Here is a 12,500-nt window from a genome sequence, read left to right on the forward strand (position 1 = left end):
CCGGCGTTTTGCCCATTCCATTCCACTCAGGATAGGCAATTTTGATTGATGACTTCGAGAAGTCGCAAAAGCCAAACTCTTGAGTGACGCTCGATTACAAAGAGCGAAAGACTCGCTATGACATCCCTCAAAACCATGCAGTTGAGTAGAAGTTTTTGCAACTTTACGGGGCGTGATACAGCCTTCCAGCGGTGAACACCTTAAACTGTGGCCATCGGCGTTTTTTCCATTCTTTTCCGCTCAGGGAATTATATTTTGTTTGATGACTTCTCTAAATCAGAGGCCGCAAAAGCCGCAAAACGTTAACGACACTCGTTTTAAAACATCTCAAGACTCGCCATGACATTCCCCGCAGTTGCATGATATTTATCGTTAAAATAATACTAAAACTTCTTTGTTTGGTCATGAAATTTGCTTGAAAGGCCGGCTAGATACCTTCTCAACATTCTCGGCATTCAAGATACATAATTCCGTTAGCCTGTGGGTTAAAATAACAAGAAAACCAAATGGCATCGGGCGTCCATCTTGGTGCTTCGCGCGAAAACAGAGCAGCAACTCTGCAACCGGATGTGATGTCATAAATCGGTGGATCATAGGTACACGAAACAAGTACCGAGCGCTATTGGAGTCGTGGGCACCCCCCCCCCCCCCCCCCTGCACCAGACTAAACCGTTGCATTATTATTGTTAGATGTACAGAGCCTTTACATTGATAAAAAAGCTATGTAAATGATTTAAGTCCTTCTTATTCTGTCATGCCTGAGTTGTACTCAGATTTCATGTCTAAGCAATGGCGTGGTCTTGGTGTGTTCAAGGTGTCTTCATTTCAATCAGTTTTCTGTACCTTTGAGCTTGTCCAACATGAACAACGTCCACAACACGTTTTTCGTCGCAACTTTGATTTATAATGTAGTCCAGCATTTTCTTTCACAACTTAAAAAAAATAATGTTAAGTTTACCTCTTGCATTTTACACTCAAACGCGTTGGAATATTTTAATCAACGCTGAAAATAACCGCTCTTTCGACCAAAACGCCAAAGCACGTTCTCTATTAGCCGCCATGTTTGTTGTTCCCAGGCTTCCACGTGACATTATCACATGCGCAATTTAATTTACTTTGTCACGTGCGGCTTTTGAACCAATAGACAAGTGTGAAATGAAGTTCCGTTGAATAGTTCAAATTCACGCTGACTTCACAAGCGACGCAGTATTTTCGTAAGACTGTCTTTCTATTATCCAATGCATGTTATTTTCGAGACAAAGTGTGTGTTCACATAAATTATGTTTCCAAGTCAGTTCACTCAGCTGGATTATTGCAGAAAGGTGTGAACTATGCGTAATTAAGCTTAAACTTCAGTGATAGATATTAATGCACAGATATGCCATTGACTGATTCCTTAATTTGTTTACTGCGGAAATAACTGTACTGTTTGTTGCAAATCAAAGGAATACCCTGAAATTTGTATGTTCCGGCGCCGCAGATTATGGCAGACTTGTCAAGACCAGTGTTAAATAAAACAGGAGAAGACATAGCATAAGTTTCCGATATGCATGCATGCAACGTCTGCTACAAGTTAGAAGCATAGTTTAACTAAGTTTCCAGTTATAATGACTTGAAAGTTGAACTTAAAAATAAGATTAAAATACAGCCTGTAGGTTTGTTTATTTGAACTTCGATTCATAATAGTTGTAAGGTACATCGCTGCAAAATAACTGTACTGTTTGTTGCAAATCGTCTAGGAAATACTCTAAAAATTGTATGTTCTGGCGCTGCAGATTATGGCAGACTTGTCAAGACCAATGTGAAGTAAAATAGGAGAAAACATAGCTTAATGTGTCGGTCAAATTGAAGCTTCAACATCCCCCTCCCCCCGGGCCTATCCCGGGCATTTGACACCTTTGCCGTCGTAGGAGGAGGAAATTTGATTCTCAGAGTCTTTCAGGGGGTGGGGAATTTGATCCCCATGCGTTAGGGGTGGGAAATTTGAACTGCTCCCTCGATTTCATATGAAATCTCCCGCGTGGCGAGCTATCATGGGGGACGCGGTTTTAGAGGATTTTCTTGGAAAAGATTGTGCCTTTGTGGCCAATTGGTTACGAGGAAAGGGCTTAAACAGGCTTTGTACCGTATTTGAAGGTATTTAAATATTAATATTTTTAACATTGGATTCAGGCTTTGAATATATGAATGTATTAAGTTGTGTTTACAATGAAATACAATTCCTATACTGGCGATTCAATACAACAATAAAAAGCTCAACAGAGGTCAATTACTTTGACCTACCACATGTATGTTTTAAATTGATAAGGTGAGCGATGATGCCTGTCAGTGAAATGGTCATGACGTAGTAATCTCTACGTGGGATTTTTTTTTATAGATCGCTTTGTATGTTGCATGGCACACGAGGAAAAGCTGAGCATTCAGTGACCTTACAGCATCGATTTCCGCCGCTAATAGCACGAGATTTTTGTTCGTAGTAAATACGCTAACAGTGTTTCTCAGTTTTTGTTACATTGAATGCGAATTATTTGCTCTATTTATAAAGATTTTGTTCGACAACTGAAAACGCTTCTGCTGTCCCCGGGGTGGGGGCATTTGATCAGCTGTATGGACCCTAGTGCGGGGAATTGTGAACGGCATTTTGGCCCAGGTAGGGGGGAATTTGAACAATAATTTTCGAAAAAGTCCGATGCCCGGGGGGTTGCCCGGGGGGGGGGGTGTTGAAGCTTCGATTTGACCAATACATAAGTTTCCGATATGCATGCATGCAACGTCTGCTACAAGTTAGAAGCATAGTTTCCACTTGTAATGACTTGAAAGTTGAACTTAGAAATAAAATTAAAATACAGCCTGTAGGTTTGTTTATTTGAACTTCGATTCATAATAATTGTAAGGTACATCGCGGCAAAGAAGGTAAAAAACCAGAGCACTAGCACTTTAAGCCTGATGTGTGGACCTTTAGTTCACAAGGCTGTTCGGCGACTTTGAAAAAAACAGTCATTTAGCTTTATATATATATATATATATATATATATATATATATATATATATACACCCGTTTTCAAAAAGGTTTTCATATAGAGAGATATATAGATAGATATATACTTTGTTTTCTTGCACGTGCGCCCGTGTGCATTTACACTTGTCATTGTCCAACTTGCGAAAAAACTTGGTTAAACGATTTTTTTTCTTTTCGTCAGGTTTTTTGTTCCAATTTGTCAGTTAAAAAAATAATGCACGAGCACTGTCTGCAATTTTCTTGATTTGGATTCTCTTGAAAATTATAGAATGAGGAATTCGGTCACTTGTAGATCATATAATTGTTGTCGTTACAGGATAAGGGGAAAAACATCAAAGATTTTCATTTTTAAAACAACGCAGATGAAATGAAAAAAATATGTTTTCGACACCGCTGAGAAGGAAGATGTGACCGTGGATGTCCATATTGGATATGTGGGAAGGAGCAACAATATTATAGCAGTTGATTAAAACAGACTAAGACGATGACGAGGTTCATAGAAGCAGACTTTATCATAACCATGATGAGCTGGTCATGTATCTTAATGTCTCACCTTTTTTCGTGTAAAATCACGGCCTGTAAGGCAGCGTGTCATTGAAGACAGAATAAACTCTCGGCCACAAATGCTTTCAAGTTAGTCTACAGTTTCTCTTAAGCACGCCCCTGGACAGCGCATTTTTTAATACACTCTATCAATAAAAATGCTTCGTCACTTGCTACAGATGCCATGGCATTTGGGCTACCAATTCGCTGACGCCGTATAACTCGCGGATCGGCTGCTTCGCGGGATGTTTTCCTCATTCCCAAAATCAGCCATATAATTCGCCATTGCAAATTTGTATCGCTTTGGGCGCATGTATTTTTCTGAAAAAAAAAAAAAAACTCAAAACGTCATGTCAAATTGGAACAAAAAACCCGACGACGAAAAAATTTATCGTTGAACCGAGTTTTCCACAAGTTGGACAATAACAAGTGAAAAATACACACGGGCGCACGTGCAAGAGAACAAAAGTATGCATCTATCTATATATCTCTCTGTATGAAAACCTTTTTGAAAACGGGTGTATATATATATATATATATATAAATGATTGTATTATTAGAAGATGTTTATTTACTTTGCCTTTTCACTAAAATTGAGTGCTAAATTGCTTTTCTGTTACTTGGTATACCTTAATAAGCAGAAATTGGAAAGAACTGGCCACTATGTCATGTAATATCATTATTATTACAATTTTAAAAATATTTCGAACAAAAAAATTTAAATCCAAATATGTTAAATGTACTTGGTGAATTTGAAAGTGAATTTGAAAGCGAATTTGAAAAAGGAGAATATTTCAGCTGATCTTGTCATTTGGATTATAAATAAACAACGTGTAGAGATTCCACTGACAGGATATGTTTTTTTTTTCAATCATGACTTAAGCTACAGCTTACTTAATGCACTATATTTATGTGTTGTCTTAACATGCAGGTAGCAAGGATGTCACTAAGATTTCACATTGCCGGGTAAATACAACAAGTATGCGGGCAATCAAACAGCTAGGGATTTCTTTTGGTTCCATTTTTTTTATCTTTTCCTGTGCAACTAGCCGGGGGGAAGTCCCCGGCCCACAGCTCTTAATGACAGCTCTGTCTAGATTTAATTCATGTGGTTTTTGCTCATATAGATCAGTGTCATGTGATTTTAAGGACAATTTCATGGGGTTACTAGTGTTGTTTCACTTAGCCCCATGAAAGTGGTGAGAGGCTATTTTAATTTTTCATGAGCCATTAAGATACCATGGAAATGAAAATTTTCACTTCAAGTCTGAGTACTCCATTTTATGACATATATTTTTTTTGTGTATAACAATTTGAGACAATTATTATTACCCGCCGCAAGAAAGAAACTTTTATACGTCATCATGATCACGGCCAGTCGTGACTAATGTAATGATTCTTAGTAAATTATATGCTGGAATTAGGCAAGGCTTCTTGAAATGTATATAGGAATTTTATTTTCTAAAAATGTTACAGTTGTAAAGATATTGCAGTGAAAACAGTTGCTTCTCTACTCAAATTCTTATATAAACCTATTCCACATATTTTATATGACAAAATGAAATTATTTATGATCAAACTTTTGAAATTAATGGATAATGATTAATGTCTGATATCAGTTTTATACAGTTGCCAGGTAGAAAGAAAGAATAAAAATATTTAATTGAAGTGTTCTCGGAAGAGGCTATAGTGAATTTTTATAATCATAATCCTTATTTTAGAAATATTGCAGATTTTGAAGATTTGGGAAATTATTAGTTTCTAAAGTCGAATTAAACTTGTTTCTAAAAACTGCTACATATTTTTAATATAACTTCTTTTATGTGAACAGTGTCCTATTACTATTACTGCATTAAGCGGCTAGTCTGAATCGAATATGAAATAATACCAGAAAATATAGTATTGTCTATTTAATGCCATGGAAAGGGTGGAATAAAGTCAATATCAATCAAAGATACGTGTACATTGCTTGTTGTAGTTCAGTATAGGTTCCAACCCATTTAGTTAGTGTTTTCATCATTAATTTTCCATTAGTGAGCTTGAATTAATTTGGTTTAAGGGCCAGGAAAGAATGGTTAACAGTCAAGTACTTATAATGCAGTTTTCATGGTCCATGTTATATTTTCTTTACGCCATGAAAATAGTGGAAGGCCATTGAATTATTAATTTTCATGGGTCTTCAATAAGCCATCAAAAAACCCTGAAAATTTTTCAAGATCTATTAATCTTTCAGTATTAATGGAATAACCATAGGTATTTCATGAGCCATGAATTCAGTGGCCTCATGAAAAGACCATGAACCACAAAACCATGAAAATCGAGAATCATCAGCAAACGCAAACGCAAACACAACTTACATACGAGCTTCTGGAACGAAAACTCGAACTTACCTATGGCTATGTGCAAGACGAGCTCAGAGCACTAGCCTAATCACCAGTTAACCGACTGCTGCCTCAGCCACGAACACTGAGATACACTTTAGAAAATAGAAGTAGTTGATTAAGTAACTGAAAAGCAAGCAGTGTACTTACCACGGAAACTGCAAGGTACTGTTCTCTGTGATTAAGTAACTTAAAAGGAAGCAGCGTACTTACCACGGAAACTGCAAGGTACTGTTCTCTGTGACGCAACCAGCAGTCAAATGAAACTTATGCTGCTTGTTAGCTCTAATCCATGGTCAATTTTCTGTACTAGTTTTAGAACCGTGAAATCTCGACATTTTGACACTTTTCCAATCGTGAGGTAATGAACCTTTCACCCGCTAAATTATTTTTTCTGTTGATATTTGCTCGAAAAAACGATATTTGATCCCAACGCACTTGTAAAATGGATTAAAGATAAGAAGGCAGTCTTTGCCAAATCACTGATATCGTATCAGAGGATTGTAGCTTTTGTTTGATATTAGTCAACTGCGGTAAACTGATACAGATACAGTCCAGTTCAGAACATCAGGTTAAATTTTCAAAGCTATTCCAGGCGTTGTTTAGCATTGGTCATCCAGTGAAGGCCCTTACATAATGGAGACGGCAAGAAAAGGATGGGTGGAAGGATTGGCGGTTTTGAGTATTTTTAGAGTCGGGCGTATTCATTTTTAGTGCCTTAGGATTTCTTATTCTAGCAGCAAAATATAACAAATGTTGCGCAGAAATTCTTATGCAAATGTATTATCCAACTGAAGTACATCGATCGATTCGAACACCGTTAAGGTTTGTAAAAGCTAAAAATTCGCTTCAAATCAGCGTGTTGAAACATCCACTTTAAAGAGTTCAAAAGCAAATACATGCTAATTCGGATTAGATATAGACAGTTTTTGAATAGACTGAAGTATTATTAGTTGCGTGAAGTTCTGTAAATTAATTCTTCTTCTATGAATGGCCAAATGTTGCGGGTGTCCGACGAAGGACAATATCCAGGAGAAGGATATACACATGGGATTTCTTGATTGACACAGTCTTTACGTCATTTTCCACTTATCGACAATTGACTCCAGAAAATACTATAACATACCATAATGCTCTTTGCTTGTCACCCCAAAATTTTTGTACAAGCATTGTTTTCAGTTTCTCTTGGGAGTTAAAATGGCCCCAAGAGAAACTGAAGATAATGCTTATGCAAAATTTTGGGGTGACAAATAAAGAGCGTTATGGTATGTTAAGGCATTTTCTGGAGTGGTCAATTAATGATTAACAACGTTTTATGAAGGAAAAAATTGAACCTGTTATTTTTAGCAGCTTTAGACCGAGCTTTAAGTTTTCAAAAGTTAATCTTGCACTGTATCACGGCAATAAACAAGTCTCTTAAGTGCTTGGCGATAATTACTGAAAAAAAAAAAATGAGGCAGGTAACCGGGTTGATAGCACAGTTTGTGTAAGATATATAACCGGTGACAATTACGTATAGGTTATCTCATGGGGGGGCTGGCAACGGCCTTTGATCTTGCCGCTTTTCGGCTTTCCATGATCGCCCCAGTTAAGAAATCTGTCAATCCTCCGAAAACTGTAGCGAGCATGCGCGGAACGGGTTGGGAAAACAACAAGTTCAATTCGTCTTAGCAGCCTCTTCGCAGCGATTCGGCAGTGTGAAGTGAAGTTGCTTTTGGTCCCGTTGGTCATTGGTCAGTCCTGGTCCCTGTATTTAATTGTAAGCAAATGCTGCCACCTGCAAAGGTTTTACCTATTAACTTTGTATAGTGTTATTGATCAGCAAACTGAGGCAAATTATTATGTAAGTCAATTAAAGCTTTAGTAGTTCTTCCTAAACGACTGAATGATCAAGGTACATATATATCAAAACGTTAAATAAATACTCCTAAGTGTCGATAAGTGTCGCTAATAGACCTCTTTAGCTCATATATTTTGTTTTCCCAATACACTGGGTCATGTGATAATACTCAAGAGAGCTGAAGAGACGAGGTCTATATGCGTGGTGGTCAGCGAATAATAGCAGTAGAAGTAGAAGCGGTGAGGAAATGATTTAAAAATTGAAAAAATAATATCATGCATCTCTGTTTTTCTTGCATATCGTATTTGTATTTTGGTATTGAAATTGCGGGGGAAACTAAATCGCAACAACACGCTCGATCGATTTGTTGGTTACATCCTTTTTCCCGGGCGAGGACATACAAAGGTTATAGAAGTTATGATGCTGATAAAATTTTCTGGAGACGGTGTCAAGTTTATCGGAAGTGAGTATATTCAAGAGAGCCTTATAAACATGACCTTACAGCTATACATATCATACTTGAATAAACATATATTCATATATAAACATTTCACTTCGTTTATTACCACCAGTCAACACCTTAAATTCAAAGTGAAAATTCAAAACAATCCTAATAAACAAATCACAGCTACTACTGAAAGCTCTGTACCTTGAAGGGACCTTAGGGACCGATCGTTTATTTCGTCCCGGCGAAACACGCTCGATCGATTTGTTGGTTACAACTTTTTTCGTGGACCTCAATCAACTGTTTCCATGGGTTTCTCACGCGCTCTGATAGAGAAGGTTCCTTCATCGCTGAATGAAGGGCGAGAATAATTTCGAATGACGACAGTGTTTTTAATTATTTCATTAAGATCAAGAATTACATTGTTAAAACAACGAGGTCTCTGCTAGCTGAGTGAAATAGCCGAAACATTTTCTATAGCTTACGTAAAGGTTTTCAGGTTGTTTATTTATTTGATTGTATGAAAACACGTGAGCCGTGGACGACGAATTACCAAGAAGTATAAATTCAAAGAAACGAAGGATATCACACCGACAAGGGACTAAGTTTCCTCAGAATGGAGGCTGTTTTTGAAAATGAATTTTGTAACCTGCAGATCTACTTATCATTGTTCATGTTATCGAAAACCCGTCCTTCCTTCCCCTCCCGCCCCCCCCCCCCCCCCCAACAGGCGCCAGAGGTTCACTTTTTTCATTTATCAGCGACTTAAAACAAAGTGAAGTAGAAATATTGTTCTATTCTAATTTACTGAGTGTGTAGTAGAATCCTGTAAAAGAGGTCACAAGCCTGGCTTACCCATTCCACAAAACGTCCTTTAGCCTTCGTAAGGTATAAAAGGGGGATTTGGTGTGCCTGCAAGACATTTTTTCATGGCTCAATAAAATTCCGTTTAGGGTTTGTTTACCATAAGTTTCTGCAAAGTAGTGGATCTGAATTGTTATTTTAGCAGTCGGCGAGTATGAGAATAGGCCATTTTCACGATGACGACATTTAACTACAACTACCAGAATTCATTTCGTTTTTGCTTTCTTATTTGAATTTGTCAATCCAGCTGAGGATTATAGAACAATAGCTCTAATTTGCGCAAGAAAACAACAAACTAAAGGATTCTGGTAGTTGTAGTAAAATGACGTCATCGTCCAATAATATTATTGTCCTATTCCCATCAGCTTTGACATGCCGGACCCAGCTCTTTGTGTTGCTTGGAGGATATTAAAACTCCTATTCAAGCTACACAACTCTTTGTGGAGAAAATGTTTTTTTTTTTTTATGGCGACTTTTTTTGTTGTTGAAAGTATATAAGTTTTACCACCCCATGTTAGTTTTAAATGCATTTGCAACCATTTCAGAGGGCTTAAAATTAAAAATGTTCAGGGGAAGCATGCCCCCGGATAGCCCTAGGTGGCACACGTTAACGCGTTGCAAGTCAACCCCCCCCCCCCCCCGCCCCCCAATTGTAAACTTGCCTTTCACTTCAGTCTCAGACAACCAAAGCTCCCCCTCCCCTCTAGAGACTTGCCCCTCCGGTCTCATTTGGTCCGTCTCCTTTTTGGATCGTACCTCCCCATAAAAATAAAAATAAAAATAAAAAAAATAAAAAAACTTGGCTACGGGCATGAATAGAATCCAGAGCTAGCAGAATTCAGACGAGTTGCGAACTTGCATTGAGAAAGCTTATGTGGTTGTAACTTACAGTTTGTAAATAAGTCGATAATTTGAGTTTCCTCCGACAAACACTCAACAGATTCGTATTCCTCCTAGTCTTGACATGAAGTGGTGCCAGATCCTGTAGCAAAGTATTGCAAAAACGACTTGTTCTTCCGAGTGCTCGAGAAACGGGGAGAGAGTCTGCTCTGGGCCAACGCGTGAAAAACCATGCTAACAGTTGATTGACGTCCACCAAAACGCAGGTTTGAACCCGAAGAAAAATACCTTTGAGGGCGCGTGTTAGTGGTAACCGCTGTCATTGGATTCCTTTTTATAGGGAGTCGCACATAAATCGATGCGCACTCATTCACAAGAGACTTAAAGGGAACACTCCTAATTATAAATGAACAAAATTCTGGTTACAAATTCTAGCATAGCATGCGTATGAGGAATACAATAAATTGTAATTTAAGGAACGGTCCAGATAAGAACGATAGCACTGAACGGCAACGAACATGTTGGAATGCAAAAAACGTGCTAACTTTTCTATTGTCTGTACTTACTTCTGATTGCCTTAAAAAGCAAAAGTTAACAAAACTTCATAAAGGAGTACATATATCTCATCCTTACTTTCCAACCATCTTCCATATAACAAAATCTGGTCTCAGTTTGAATAACAAAGAAATCCTATGTGGGGAACATGTAAAATTGTAAACTTTTCTTTTCTTTGTTTTCAACTCTTGTGATTGGTCAAAATCTTTTAACACGAAAACACACTCTTTCAAAGTGGAGTGTAAATGCATTTTATTGCGTAAACGGCCTTCATATAGGTTTATGCATTCTCTGTGTAAAAATGGGAACATTCCTATGTGGGGAAAGCACTGTTGCCACATAACAAAAGAAATTGCTATGCACCTTACCTGGATCATTACTTAAATGCTTTGTCCTAGATATAATTATGCTGGGAGGGTGGTCGTTCTTTCAATTCAGTTCGTTCTGTTAAGGATTGGTACTCTATACCAAGATCTCTCAGAGTTTTGGACAGCAACTCACGTTTTAAAAAAAGCCTTTTTGAGAAATTTTTTATTACTCCGAAAAAGGACTTTTAAAACTTGACTTGACCACAAAAGGAAAAGATAAAATAATCCGGAAAATCCGTTCGATTAACCTGCTATTACAGCTCTGAAATAAGTGGAATAAATATTCCAAATATCGCCCAGGGGAGCAGAATGTTTGGAAGAAAACGGAATAATTACTTCATTTCCTTTCGGCAGGCAAGTTTTCACCAAGTCGTCAGTGACAATCATCAACATATAAATTACACAAGCTAGGAAACGCATTCTGCAGAAACGATTAGTTCTCTGGAAGAGAGAAAAAACTCTCAAGCTTATTATAACATTTTTCCTCACAAAAAAAATGCGAAAAATATACTGAATTTTTCACTCGGTGTCAGGGTAACCCGTAATCTAAACAGTTTAACCTCGCTCGTTAAATCTCTTACAGAAACAAAAGGCATGGTAGTAATAGACCTTTCCCGCATTCCAGTAAACAAATGCATCAACTCGAGGCTCGGGTGGACAAAATACAGTGATTTGTATGAAATTGTCCACCCGAGCCTCGTCCTCATTTCTTTATGTCTGCTCACTGGAGCGTAATGCGGAAAAGGTCTATACGACAATGTTTCTCCCTTTAATTTAGCGTAGTTATTCTTCTTTTTTTTATTTTGCAAGAAGAAGAGACCTCATCGCTAAAAAGTTAAAATACTTCAAAACCGTTCAGGCAAGGACCACCAAACCTAGCGCGGACGTTCCCTAAAATTTATCTGGGAGCATGTTGAAGTCGTTGTAACGTGTACGTCAATATTGATGTTACCATGGCAACCGAGTTTTGACAGCCATGTCTTTTCAAAATTTGCATTTTCCCGAAAAAGTAGGTGTTATTTCTTTTTTTTTGATTGAATAAAATTATTGTATTACACTTAATTTAGCGTTATTTTATCAGTTATTGTAACTATTAATGAAATTCAGGCTTTTAGTGTCTAGTTTGTGAAAATGATGAGTCCAATATGAACAACTTGATTTATACGAGTTTTAAGTAAAATGGAATGCATTTAAATAATTCAAGATGGCGGATGGTTCCAGTTCCTTTTTAAGTAATAAATGACTTCATTATGACATCACTGCTATTGTTGAAGATCATTTATGTGTTAGCCAACTTCCTTGATTTTATCTGAGTCCTTACTTTAGCTTTTTCTCGCTTTAATGTTTATGTCTACTTTGAGGGAAATTTGGATTCTGCCAATAAATTCAACAATAATATATATATTTAGCCACAGCTAAAAGCGAAGCTCCCATTGATAAATTTATAACTTAAATCAAACAATAATTTTGTATTCCACAAATCAGTTAACTTAAGAGCACATTCATGTGACTTTTGAGGGAAAAGCTAACTGATTTTGGAGTGAAACAAATTTTGTATCGAGTTGATATAGCCTTATATTTACACCCAAAAAATAGTCTTCGGTCACTTTTAAGAGCAATGATGGCTCTTGATCACAATAGATAA

At 37.3% G+C, this 12,500-nt stretch overlaps 1 protein-coding gene across 1 annotated transcript in view; it reads right to left on the bottom strand.

The window, feature by feature from the left end:
• The window catches only part of LOC140945377 (substance-K receptor-like), a 38,490-nt gene extending 32,187 nt beyond the window's left edge, over positions 1 to 6,303 (bottom strand). Inside the window, exon 1 of the mRNA XM_073394411.1 lies at positions 6,157 to 6,303. The gene's annotated coding sequence lies outside the window, so the exon portion shown is untranslated. The remainder of the gene's footprint in view (positions 1 to 6,156) is intronic.
• Positions 6,304 to 12,500: the final 6,197 nt, after the last annotated feature.

The sequence above is a fragment of the Porites lutea genome, chromosome 8 (assembly GCF_958299795.1).
Source record: "Porites lutea chromosome 8, jaPorLute2.1, whole genome shotgun sequence".
Taxonomy (NCBI): Eukaryota; Metazoa; Cnidaria; class Anthozoa; order Scleractinia; family Poritidae; genus Porites; species Porites lutea.